A 7397-nucleotide genomic window follows, 5' to 3' on the forward strand; every position below is an offset into this window, starting at 1 on the left:
ATTTCTTCCTGGATCAGACAGGACACTTTTAATGGGGAATTTACTTTTACATTCTGCATTTCATCTGACAGTTTATTTTCCTCAGTGAATACACTGGAGAAAAAAGTATTTATTTATTTAATTAGTTTTATTTAGCTTTCCTTTCTTCATCGCTCTCTGCAACTCCCACCACATCACTCTGTAACGGGCCAACACCTTCAGATTTATACTTTTTTTCCAGCATTGGAATATACCAAAAATGGGTCTGGAAGCCTTGTACAGACTTAGGCCTATCACTGCCACGAAACGACTCCCCTTGTCTCAGCAGGGGAAGGCATCCCGGGCCAGGAAGCACACGCTTCTGGTTTTAGCTCTCTCAGATGCCGTGGTCACATTTGACCAAGGCATCTGAGAGGTTAAATGGTTGCGATCAGCATTAATTCCGATCACAGACATTAGCCCCGGGTATCTGCCCCCGGTATGACGCCTTCTGCACCTAGGAGCGGGCGCCATCTTTAAACCCCGCACTTTCCTGTTCATGTATAGTGCTGGGAATGAAAGGGTTAACCAAATAGGAAATTCTGAGTTGAGAGAGACGGTAGGGGGTAGTCTCTTCAAATCCCTCATCCATTAACCATAAAGGCAACAAAAAGCATCCCTCACTCTGGATGACCCAGCACGTCCATGAATTAAACAACTACTGTACAAATTTAAGTGGAAACTGCCGAATGCTTTATTTCTCCTGTGGAGGCGCTGTAGGAAAAATGAACATCTACTGCTGGGTTTTCCCCACAGATTATTGCATCTCAGAGTTGGACTCTGTTGCTCAGGCCCAAAAGAGAACATAATTCTGAGGTTCTCCATCCATCTATATTAAACATTTACACATCTAATATTAATTGTATTGTAATCCTTGTAGTTTTATATTGTACATACAGGATGCATCATCAGTGAGATGTAATACTGTAGGTTATTTGTGACTTATCCCATAAAAAATAGACCCTAGTGACAAGTAATTGGCTCCAAATGGTTGGACATTTGTGGTCAAATCCTCTGTTCATAAAAAGCCTAGGAGCACTGGTGGGCCAGTCTAACACTGAAGCTAGGGTCCCAGCAGTAGGTGACCTAATGTTTGGATTGCTATTTGTGGACCCTTCTAACAAAAAGGGATTACCCCGAAGGGATATCCTCTTATACCCCTTAAGAACGTGACCTGTTTTGTCCTTCTGGATGCAATTTTATTTTTATGGCACTTTAGTCGTATAAGGGTTTTTCTTTTGGGGAACCAATATTTTTTTCAAATCTTTATTTAGTATATAGAAAATCCATTACATAAAAAAACTATACTACAAAAAAAAAGACAAAAAAGGACAAAAATAAACCCTAACCTTCTGCCCTCTCCACCCAGTGCTCGTGAGAGGCCAGGAGTACATAAAGGGGGATGTTCTTGACTGACTTATTTTGAGTCCCACTGTATTGCAATAAGAGTTTATAAAGCAAAAATCACAGAGAATAGCAGTTGTTCTTGGTATCACAGCTCAGCCCTATTCACTTGAATGGGTTTCAGCTGCTCCTAGGACATGTAACGATGAACGTGATGTCCCTGGCCTAAGCGCTCACAGAGCGCCGCAGCTTCTTTATACAGCTTATCAGCGGGGGCGCCGGGACTTGGACCCCAACTGATTTGATATGGATGACCTATCATTAGGCTATCAATATGAAAATTCCACAAAGCCCCTTTAAGTGTATTAAATAGCTTTTAGAGTTTCTTTATAATTTGGGTGGATTTTTGGAACTAAAACAGTAATTCTACAATTTTTGGGGTTTTGCTTTTTGAGTTTAATTTTTACGGTGTTGACCATGTGACGTATGTAAAATGCTAATGCGTTGGAGTCTATGAGAATAGCAATTTAATGATTGCTTGATATAGTTCCCTATGGGAGCTATAAAAAAAATGTAAAAAGAATAAATAAATAAAGTTGTTTTTAAAAAAAAAACATTAAAATTCAAATCAACCCCCCTTTGCCCAAGATAATAAAAGAACTAAAAAAATATAAAAAATACACAACAAGGGTATCGCCATGTGCAAAAGCGCCCATACATTAAAAATATTAAAATATCTTCCCCACACGGCAAATGGTGAAGCGAAAAAAGACATCAAAATGGCCGATACGCTGTTTTTGCTTGCTTCATTTCCCACGCAAAATTAAATAAAAAGTGATCAAAAGAGCCCCCACACAGCCCTGTGCACATAATTACAAAAAAGTTATAGGGGTCAAAATATGGCGACGAAAAAATATAACTGAAGTTTTTTATTATTTTATCAGTATCAAAACGCAAGAAAAACTATACGGTATAGGTGGGACGAATCCAATTTTTTTCGAATCCGAAAAGGTTCTCGAATCTATTGAATCTTTCGAATTTCGACTCCTACAAATCCTGTACATAAGAATTGTGTGAACGGTTTAAGAAACAAAGTGATCCAAACACTTATGGGGGGGGATCTGTGGATGACACTACTATGGGGGGGATCTGTGGATGGCACTGTTATGGGGGGGATCTATGGATGACTGTTATGGGGGATCTGTGGATGGCACTGTTATGGGGGGGATCTGTGGATGGCACTGTTATGGGGGGATCTGTGGATGGCACTGTTATGGGGGGATCTGTGGATGGCACTGTTATGGGGGGATCTGTGGATGACACATATATATGCTATGTGCCATCCACAGATCCACCCCATAACAGTGTCCCTGCAGTGTGAATGACCCCCAATACAGGGACTGGGGGCCGGCATCTGGATTAGGAATGACAACGGGGACCGGTGCAGTCCCTGTATTCAAATGCACCGGCCCCACTCACTGTAGTGATTTATCCTGCACTGTTAAGATATAATAATCCATCTGTATTACTTACATTACAACATTAAGTTCCGTAGCAGGGAGGAGGCAGGGCGGGCGGGCGGCGCGTCACTCACTACATCACGCGCCCTTGTCGTCTGCCTCATTCATAACGGGGGCGGCGCAGGCACGTGACGTAGTGAGTGAGGCGCCGCCTGCCCGTCCTCCCGGCCTGCCTCCTCTCTCCTCCCTCCTCCCTCCTCTCTGCTACAGAACTTAATGTTGTAATGTAAGTGATACAGATGGATTATTATATCTTAACAATGCAGGTTAGATCATAAGACTATACTACAGTGAGCGGGGCTGGCGCATTAGAATACAGGGACTGCACCGGTCCCCGCTGTCATGGATTCGTCGGATTCAAATTTAGTAAATGAGGTCGGGATTCAAGTCCACGAATCCAACAAGATTCGAGTGATTCGTGGATTCGACGGATTCGTCGTCCCACCTCTAATATAAGATATCGCTGGATTCGTACTGACCTGTAGAATGAAAGTAACTGGTCAGTTTTATCGCACATCGAACTTCGTAAATAAAAGAAAACTGTAAAACTGTGGCGGAATTGTTTTTTTTGTTTTCCTATTTGGAATTTTTTTCCTGCTTCCCACGACATCATATGTAATATTAAACAGTGGTGTTGGAAAGTACAACTTGTCCCACAAAAAAACAAGCCCCATACGGGTATGTGAACGGAAAAAGAAGAAAAAGTTATGGCTCTAGGAAGGCAGGGAGCGCAAAATGAAAATGCAAAAAACCCTCCAGGGTAGAAGGGGTTAAAAAAACATTTTAAGACGGGAATTCGAAGTCGGTTTCCACCATGTGGATTATGTGCATCTTTTCAGGGTGGATTTTCATGTGGACAAACCGCAGCCATATACAGTATTAGCAAAGTGAATGAGATTTGCCAAATCTTATGTACACTTTTCTGTATTTTTCCTGTGCGTACATTTTTTTTAATCCGCTGCATGTCAATTAATTGTACAATTCTGCACAATATCTATAATGGTTTTCCTTATAGACTTCAATAAGTTTGATAACTTAAGCAGAAAATCCGCACAAAAAATGCAATTAAGGCCTCATGCACACGGCCGTTGGGCGGCCGTGGCCATATTGCGGCCTGCAAACGGCGGTTCGGCAATCCACGGCCACCGGCCGTCTGCTTCCGCAATTCCGGAGATGCGGAACGGAGTCATGGAACGGAACACCGGAAGCACTACAGAGTGCTTCCGTGGTGTTTCTTTCCGTTGTTCCGCACCGCAAATAAATATGACATGTCATATTTTTTTGCGGTGAGGACAGACCACAGATCCATTCAAGTTGAATGGGTCCGGCCCGCTGCAATTGCGGTCCCCAATGCACGGAACGGCCACGTGCATGCGGCCAAACAGTGCAGTCATGTTGCAGATTTTATGTGGATTTTCTGCATACAAATAGGCAAGGCGTGCAGGCAGTCTGAAGGGGTTAATGAGTATTTTCCTATTGCATTGGATTTTTTCTTGTGTTCCTAGACACTGATATGTCAGACACATGTACAGGTATTACACTTGCAGGTGATGACACTGATCGGCGTGCCTAGTGTAAGACGGCTAAGACTTTACACCGGTTATCTAGAATTACTTACAGAGAGATCCTGCACATGTCAGGTTACCAGGTTTTTCCAGGAACTAGATAATGTTACATTCCATCATTGCAGATCTTAACATTGAATACACCAGACAAGTTATCTGACCTGTAACTGTCGCTTAAATTATATTGTCTAATTAAATAATAATCAAGAAAATCAAAGAGTTCCCCTCTTTACAATGTACTGTAAATTCACATTGCTAAACCTACAAGCAGGGATTTAGCTTTAGGGGGTGCAGAGGTGGCAGTCACACCAAGGCCCTAGTGCCCAAGGACACCAGTATTATTAATAGCACATGGTAGAGTGGGCCCTGTTACAGATTGTGAATTGGCGCCCTGGAGCTTCAAGTTATGCCTCTGCTTATACTGCGGGCAACATATTACAGATTACATATAGAACTGAAATGACAATACTTATCCTGTACTGATCCTGAGTTACATCATGTATTCTCCTCCAGAGCTGCACTCACTATTCTGCTGGTGGAGTCACTGTGTACATACATTGCATTACTTATCCTGTACTGATACTGAGTTACATCCTGTATTATACTCCAGAGCAGCATTCACTATTCTGCTGGTGGAGTCACTGTGTACATACATTACATTACTTATCCTGTACTGATACTGAGTTACATCATGTATTCTCCTCCAGAGCAGCATTCACTATTCTGCTGGGGGAGTCACTGTGTACATACATTACTTATCCTTTACTGATCCTGAGTTACATCCTGTATTATACTGCAGAGCTGCACTCACTATTCTGCTGGTGGAGTCACTGTGTACATACATGACATTACTTATCCTGTACTGATCCTGAGTTACATCCTGTATTTTACTGCAGAGCTGTACTCACTATTCTGCCGGTGGAGTCACTGTGTACATTAGTTATCTTGTACTGATTCTGAGTTGCATTCTGTACATGTTTTATACTTCAGAGCTGCACTCACTATTTTGCTTTGCATACCAAACACGCTAATAGAAGTCCACTGGTCTATAAACACAAAACACGGATAACATTTTTCACTGATCCACTTCATAGAAAAATTATAAAAAGTTTGAAGGGCAGCAGAGGGCAAGAGGGCTGCACAGCCTGCCCTTCTCAGTGAAGTCCTCCCGGCCTTCTTAGGGTCAGTGTGCGTGTTCCCTATTCTCTTCCAGCCCATTACTGGATAATTCAGGTTATTTTAAGCACCTTACCTTGGGAGAGAGTGCCTGAGCTATAGGTTTCCTAGTTGCTAGAAACCAGTGAGGTTGTGCGGTTCAGTTTGTCTAAATGTGTACTGACCTCTGCCTGTTTACCAACTCTGACTCTCTGCTGCCTGTTCTGACCTTGAGCCTGTTTACCATACTGATCCACTGCTGCCTGCCCTGACCTTGCTTGTTTCTTGATTACAAGTATTTCGTCACCCCTCTATTCCAAGAGGTGGCGGCCTAGTGGGTCCCCTGCAGTGAAGGCCAGATCTCTGTATAGGAGTTAAAGGGTGAAAACCAGCAGGTTGCCATGATAACAACCTTATGTCTAGGCTGAAATCCAAACGCTTAGTTGGTACAGAGGTTCCTCACCCACTGCCAGTAACAGACTATCCTCTGGAAGGTTCCTACTAAATGATAGTAAGCGGCGATCTTTAAAACTGTCAGGAATTAATACAAAAAGTATATTGAACAATTGAAGAAGTTTTTATCAATTAAAATAAAAAAAATCCTTCCTTCCAGAATACCTGTTTAATGCAAGCATGGGCTCAGTTTAGAGATGAGCAAATCATAAGAGTCGATTTGTCTCATGAAGCAGAGTTCTACACCTGCGACGGAGTGTCCCCGAAGCTGAGGACACTCCCCCTGCCGCTTGATTGACAGGGCAAGACATCTTGACTAGCCCTGACAATCTTGTGCCTGCAAGTAGCGGTGCAAGTGCAGATGCTTTAGTTTCGCTTCTGGTGCAGCCACTGTTCACGCACTGCTAACCGGAAGTGTAGCGGCGAATGCGCAGTTGCTGCTCCAATGGCGGAAGCAGTGCCTCAGCTCTTGCGCCGCTACTCGGAGCAATGACACCAGCACAAAATTGTCAGAGCTGGCTGAGATGTCTGGCACTGTCAATAAAGTAGCAGAGGGAACGTCCTCAGCCTTGGGGACCACTGTCGATTCGCTCATCTCTAGCTCAGTCCTAAAGGGGTTAACATATGCATGTTACATCATGCTTACTACATGTACTATGATATTAGTAATACATTGTATTCTAAGCTCTCCAACCAGTAGGGATTGGCACATTTTTGCTTCCTGGCAGTGAAGCAGTAAGTCATCTAGCATTGCATTATGTACTTTGGATGCAGCCCTCCTGCTATACCATGGGCTGTCAGTCTTTTACGTGATATAATGTAATGTGATTTAATGGAAGGCTGCTCCTAGTGCGCGAAAGTATGTGCATGCATTATTAATACAAAGACACTGTATACAAATGTCAATGGGGAACGTACAGAAAAACATAAAGAAATATATTCCATTATTTGCGGAGGGTAGAATGTATGAGCGAAGCATAAAAATTGCATCCACAATTAAAGCAATATAATCTCATAAAATCATCATGCTATAATAAAGCTGTGGGTTCTTCAAGGGCTGTATTATTGAATAAAGCCTCATTCACATAGCTGTGTCCAACCGTCGTGGCATCTAACTTTTTCTCACCATGTTTTTTTTGCTAGGGAACCTTTTCTTTTTTCAAAATGTTATAATTTTTTCTATGCAATGGATCAGTGAAAAATGGTACCCGTGTTCTGTTTTCATGGACTTCTATGAGCGTGTTTGGTATGTATTTGTGAATAAACGGGCTCTAAAATCAACGGACATGACGCGCTGTCTGTGGAGAACAAGCTGATGTGTGAATAAACCCTGATGCCCAAG

The sequence above is a fragment of the Bufo bufo genome, chromosome 4 (genome assembly GCF_905171765.1).
Source record: "Bufo bufo chromosome 4, aBufBuf1.1, whole genome shotgun sequence".
Lineage (NCBI taxonomy): Eukaryota > Metazoa > Chordata > Amphibia > Anura > Bufonidae > Bufo > Bufo bufo.